We start from the raw sequence: 6,546 nt of genomic DNA on the forward strand, positions 1-6,546 counted from the left end.
TTGCCTGTCACAGTAATAAATGGATTCCTTCCCCTTGAGTGGATCTGGTTAAGTAGTGGTTTGAATGCCATCCTTTAGAATAAATCGAAGCTGTGTTTGAATGATGCTGCTTCCAATAGTGATGATTTCTGAATTTTTCTTCCTCATTTGCTCTGAAAGACTTGCTCCCTAAATATGAGGGCTTTGTATTCAAGAGTCTCTGCTTAAAAGAAAAATGTGCAAAGTCTGCAGTTCTGCCTCTTGCCTGCCCCGATTCCTTCTCAAAATCTGAATCCTGGGTAGCTGAGCAAGGAACATTTGGAACTTTTAAAGACCTGTTTCATCCGGGGGAATGGCACATCTGGTTTGGAGTGTTTCTGGGAAATGAGAAAGCAGAATAGGAATTTGAAAAGATTGGAGTGTGTAGGGAGAATGTGTCCATGCCTTATTCTGGGGCACAAGAATCATGAGGACATTTGTTTTGGAGGAAGTGGGCAGCCCTGCAGGTGAGGCCTTACTCTCTCCAAAGCCCCATAGAACGAACCCAGTGAGCAGTCCAGGCCTCAGAAAAGTGGATCACAGTTTTGTCACAGGAATTGGAGAAGACAGGAGAGAAAGTGTGTTTCCCTCTATTTTTTTAAAAAAAAGATTTTATTTATTTATTAATGAGAGACACACACAAAGAGAGAGAGAGAGAGCTGGAGAGAGCAAAACAGGCTCAATGTAGGGAGCCTGACGTGGGATTTGATCCCGAGTCTCCAGGACCAGGCCCTGGGCTGAAGGGGGCGCTAAACCGCTGAGCCTGCCCCTCCCTCTACTTTACAGTAACAAGGACCCGGGTGCCTGGGTGGCTCAGTCTGTTAAGCATCTGCCTTTGCTCAGGTCATGATCTTGGGGTCCTGGGATTGAGCCCTGCATCAGGCTCTCTGCTTCTCCCTCTCCCTCTCCCTCTCCCTCTCCCTCTCCCTCTCCCTCTCTCTCTCCCTCTCCCTGCTTGTTCTCTCTCTCTCTGGCTCAAATAAATAAATAAAAATAAAATCTTTAACAAAGTTACAGTAACAAGGACCAACAAACAGCCTCAAACCACGTGGGTGTTTTGGAGGGACTACTGAGGATGGATGAAGTTCATTCGATCAAATTATTGTCCTCAACACACGGTACCCTCCCAGTATTAAAAGTACACAGCCACATCCTGTGCAATTTGATTCTGTGTTACCCATCAATGATATGGATGGAGTATATGTCTTCCCTTCAGAGATTTTAGTCTTTCCCATGTAATTTGTTTTGGCCAACAGAATATGGGCGGAAGTGACAGTATGTCATTTCACTTAGTCCTTTTGTGCTTATGCCATTGGACATGAGAAGCGTGTGCCTTGGGGAGACCCATCTCAGGGAGCAAATCTGAATCTGAGCTGCACCTTGGAGCCAGGCTGACTTGTAGTCTAAAGCTTATTGACCTTGAAGGCCTCTAAATTCATGAGTGGTCAAATATATGCTTGTTGTGGGCCAAAACAAACTTGTTTTGGGGAAGTTTGTTACAGAGCAGTATTACAGCAATAGATGACTGATACAAAGCCCAAACTGCAGAAGCAGAGAATAAAAGACTAAGTGAAGCAGATGGCTGACACCTAAGGAAGGAAAGAAGTGATGGTGGGGTCTGAACAAAAAACAAGTTGGGAAGGGCCTCCAAGAAGAATAAGGTGAGGATGAGAGGCAAGGAGTACTAGAACCGGAGCTCTTTTAGATGTTGGGATGGGCAGTGGCACAGGACACACACACACACACACGCATGCATGCACCCTAGCCTCTCTGTGCCTTTGATGAGCACTGGGCTTTTCTGGTGTCATTGTTCAGTGTTATCTGAGAGGTTTCCAGAAAGGGAGTCGGTGTTTGATTCCTAGGAAGGTGTAGACTTCCAATTTTAGGGTCTACCTGGGCTCCTGGTTGCAATATGTAGATGGAGCAATAATGGAGAGGTGGGGCATGTGAAATCTAAGGACAGAGGGGTATTAGCACCACCAAAATTTTTTTAAAATTTAAATTCAATTAATTAACATATATTATTACTTTCAGAGGTAGAGTTCAGTGATTTATCAGTCTTACATAACACCCAGTGCTTATTCCATCTCGTGTCCTCCTTAATGTCCATTACCCAGTTACCGAAATTTTTTTTAAAGATTTTATTTTTAAGTAATCTCTACACCCAATGGGGGGGATCCAACTCATGACCCTGAGATCAAAAGTTGCATGCTTTCCTGACTGAGCCGGCCAGGTGCTCTGGGATGTGCCCTAACTTTAAGCAGGGAACTGGTTCTCTGGAGCACATACGGTTGGTGTGAGCCGGGATCTGAAATATCTTGTGACCTTGGGGAAGTTATTTAATCTTTTCAGACTGAGATTTAGAGAGCAAAATAGTAATAATACCTACCCCATAGACTTTTCCTGAAGTGTGAGAGAGAGTGAGCACTTGACACAATGCCTGGTGCAGAGTGAGGCCCTCCATAAATTATTATCAGTGACCGTGCTGCCATTTTGTAACAGCTGATATCCAATGTTTAGGAAGGCATTGACATATCTTGTTTTTCTGAGCCTAGATATTTCTAAAGACAGGAGTCCCACCCAATGGATTGTAACACCTGACTAAGTCTCAAGCTCTCACTGACACCACTCAGAGCGAAAGCAGTTCTCCCACCAGTTACTACTTTCTTCTTCAGTCCACATCAGGCAATCTACTGGCTTTTGTTCTCCCTCTTCTCTTTTTCTCAGAGAAGTCTGTTTATTCTTAAGCCTGTAGGGGAAAAAAAGGTGGAAGTGGACCTGAAGAAGCAGATGGCAGAGCTCAGTAGGATGACCCATGACCCATCTTATCACCAGCTTGAGCTGTGGGTAGCATTATTTTCTAGTTGGCTCTTTCACCATGAACTGGGTAACCCCTCTGTCACACCTATGGTTTATAAAAAGGATCAGATAACCCTTATCACAACTTCAGCTAGGGTATTTTTAGCTAGGCTGTTCTCACACACTAACTTGCATTTATTTTCCTAATCCACTGTAGATGATTGCTCTAGTTCTGTCTTGTACTCTCTTTTTCTGGGGGAGAATTTCTCAGATCAGTAGGCTCTCTGCCCAACCATTTTTACATTTTTCTTAGAGTTTGTGTAGAGGAGCCCATCTGCCCCAGAAGGCATTTGCTTGCAATAGCCAGTCCTTCTGGAGGCTCTTTGTCCTTGGTCCTGGTTCAGTACCTGCGTGGGGATGCAAGGGGATTTTGCAGCCCTCTTATCAGAGCCTGTGGTGAGCAGGGGATGACCTTACTCTCTTCCCAAAGGCCTCTAATTCGTCAACAACGTGCAACAATGAAGATGCTTCTACTGTTTTTCTCCTCTCTCCTTCCCCAAGAGAATAGGCCAAATGCTGTTCAGTTCCTCTTGCATCAGATTTGAGCTTGTCCTTCGTTATAGAAATCAGTCATTAGAAGGAAATGCTCTTAACAAAAGTGCACACTTGCTGGTTTCTTACCATGTGCATGTCATTCTAAGTGCTTCATGTGTGTTTATTCATTAATCCTCTTCATTACCATTCAAAGTGGGTACTACTATTATCCCCCTTTATAGATGAGGAAACTGAGTCTCAGAGATGCCGAGTAGCTTGTGTAGAGGTGCACAGCTCCCTCCCTCTCCCTTCTTCCTTCTCTCCATTACCTCCCAAGGGATCTGGGGAATGTATTCCATACTAGTCAGTCTCTGGGCACAGAGTAGGGTGGGGACAGTGGGGAGTGGACCTGGAGGGGCAAAGGGTGGATATGAGGATACATAGCATACCCCACTTTCGCCTCCTTCTTCTACTGAGGGATCTGTAGAGACCATTTCTCATTGGGTCCAAACTGGTATTCAAGGAATTTTACAACAACCCCATCAAATTTAACCTTCTCCCTTCTGAATCTATAGAGAACAGGCCTTGCACTCCATTTGCTGGTATCCTTACTCTGTGTGTCTGTTTTATATATTGTACATGTTATATATATTTTAAAATCTTATTTGTTTCTATTATTCTGATATCTGGGCCAAGGGGATTTTTGTGCTTCTGGGGACAAGCATCACCCCAGGCCTCTCCCGGGCACTCCGGCAGCCTAGGATGGGAATAGCCTGGCTTATGCAGAGATGGCAAACGGCCCCTCTCCCTGCTGAGAACACGTACTAAGAAGGCTCTCGGAGAGTGGTGAGACTCTCAGTTCTGAATCTAGAGAGACTGAGTTTACACTCCCCCTTTGTCAGTTATGACTGGACTAGTACTTCACCCCTGGAGTCTGTCTTTTCTCAGGGGGATGGTTCTTCCCGCACTTTACTATTGTAAGGATTTTAAAAAAATTTTTTTTTTTTATTGTAAGGATTAAATGAGATTGTGAACCTAAAGAGATTGGCATACCAGAGGCACTCCCCTGGGGAAGGGGCTGGGTTTTACTCGCCTTTGAATCCCTGCCCCTAGCAGAGTCTGGCACATAGCAGGTGCTTGGGAGCCGTTTCCAGACGTGAACTGATCGGTGAGGCCCTTTGAAGATTTGGGTGCTGGTAGTGTTAGTGGGTTCTCAGGTCATTAATGCTCCCTCTCCCTCGTCTCTGCTGAGCCCCCCTGCCTACCACTGAAGGTCTTCCAAGGTGATTGCATGTCAATAATCCACTCTACCCTCCTTTTCCCAGCGCCCTCTTTGTCTGAGGTCCTGTGATGCCTCAGCCTGAAGGCAGCTGTAGACTCTGTCGCCTTGTATTTCCCATGGCCTGGTTTACACTGCCCTCTGCTGGTACTTGTGGGACAAGCATACTAACTGAAGGTTTGCGATGACTTTTTCTTGACATTGGGGAAGGGAGGCTCCCCTATATGGGCTGCTTGCGGTGCTGTTAGGGGGAGAGGTAATGTTTGAGACCCCCTCCTCAATTTAGCTTGCAGCTCCTGAGGCTTACCAAACACAAGAGGCTTTTTACCAGTGTCCCTGACCACGTGGCCATCAGATAATGCCATTTTTTAAGGCTCAAATTTCTCAGGCACTCTGTGTTTGGCCTTGGCCAAAAGGAATAGGGTAGAGTTTATTTGATAGTATTCCCCATCTGCTATCTAGTTTCTTCTGAATCCCTGGGCACCTAATTCTTAGAGCTGTTCCACCTGCTTTTGAGGGCCTGGGGTTGCAGGAGGCATCCCAGCCAAGCAAGAACTGGAATGGACCCTCCCCATCTGGTGCTTGCAGCAGCCTGCCTCATTAACCTGCTTACACCACCCTGCCTTCTATCTGTTGTCCCTTCTCAGAGCTGAGCCCGGTCAGTGAACATGAAATGGAGTCCTGAACGTCAGAGTGGGAAATTGGGAGCTAAAGACCAGGCCATGTCCCACTGACCTTACCATGGAACTTGCTAGAAATGTATACCAAAGCCGCAGCTGAGGTCCCAGCTGATGGCCAACACAAGTCACCAGACGTGGATGGGGAAGCACCAGGCACCTTCTGGCTTCAACTTCATGAGAGACCCCAAACATGAACAGCCTCGCTTAGCCTAGTCGACCCCCATAATCAGGAGATAATAATGATAGTTGTTTAAAGCCCCAGAGTTTGGGGGTGATTTGATATACATCAATAGATATCCAGAAAAAGTGGTTTATTAGGATTGTGGGATTCTGGGTATCTGCTTTTCTATATTTTCTAAGATTTCTACAATGACCATTTATTTCTTTTATAACTGGTAAGGAGTTGTTATTAAGAGTGAAAACATGGGGGCACCTGGGTGGCTCAATCTGTTGAGAGGTTGAGCTGCTTCCTTCTGCTCAGGTATGATCATGGGATCCTGCGACTGAGCCCCTTGTCCGCCTCCCTGCTTAGGGGGACAGTCTGCTTCTCCCTCTCCCTCTGTTCCCCGCTCTGTTCATGTTCTCTCTCAAACAAATAAAATCTTTAAAAAAAAAAAAAAAAGAAGAAGAAAAACACAATCTAATTTTTTCTCCACTTCACCAAGGGAGAAATTAGGTCTGAATTTGAATTGAGGGACTTAAACCAGACTTGGGGAAAAATTTTCCATGCAAGATTAATTAGATGCTGGAAAGAATTAGAGACACATTCAAGTCGGGATGATGGAAAGAGTGGTCGATTTGGAGGGAGGAAACTTGGAAATGAATCTCAGTTTTTTGGGTGACCTTGAGCAAGTCCTTGCTCAAATTCAGCTTTCTATTTTGAAAAATGCAGCTGGCTGCTTAGAGAAGATAACATCCAGCAGGGCGCCTGGCCCAGAAAAGTGGTAGGTGATCCTGCCTAATCAATGCCAATTATGAACAGGCATCTGCAAGCTTTGTGCACGGCCTGTCTTTCAACTGCCACCAGAGGCTACAGTTCCAATAATGATATCTGCTTGGAGAAAAATCACAACTCTTAAAAAAACAAAAACAAAAACAAAAACAAACCAGAAACACTGAGCAGCTCTCATAGCTGGCAGGGGCGGGGAGCAGAGCCCTGCGCGGCCCCGGGGGCCTGGGGACCCCCCCCCCACCGCCCCGCGCAGCTGGCCGCCCCGCTGCCCCTCGCCCTCGCGC

The sequence above is a fragment of the Canis lupus genome, chromosome 12, assembly GCF_011100685.1.
Source record: "Canis lupus familiaris isolate Mischka breed German Shepherd chromosome 12, alternate assembly UU_Cfam_GSD_1.0, whole genome shotgun sequence".
Taxonomy (NCBI): domain Eukaryota; kingdom Metazoa; phylum Chordata; class Mammalia; order Carnivora; family Canidae; genus Canis; species Canis lupus.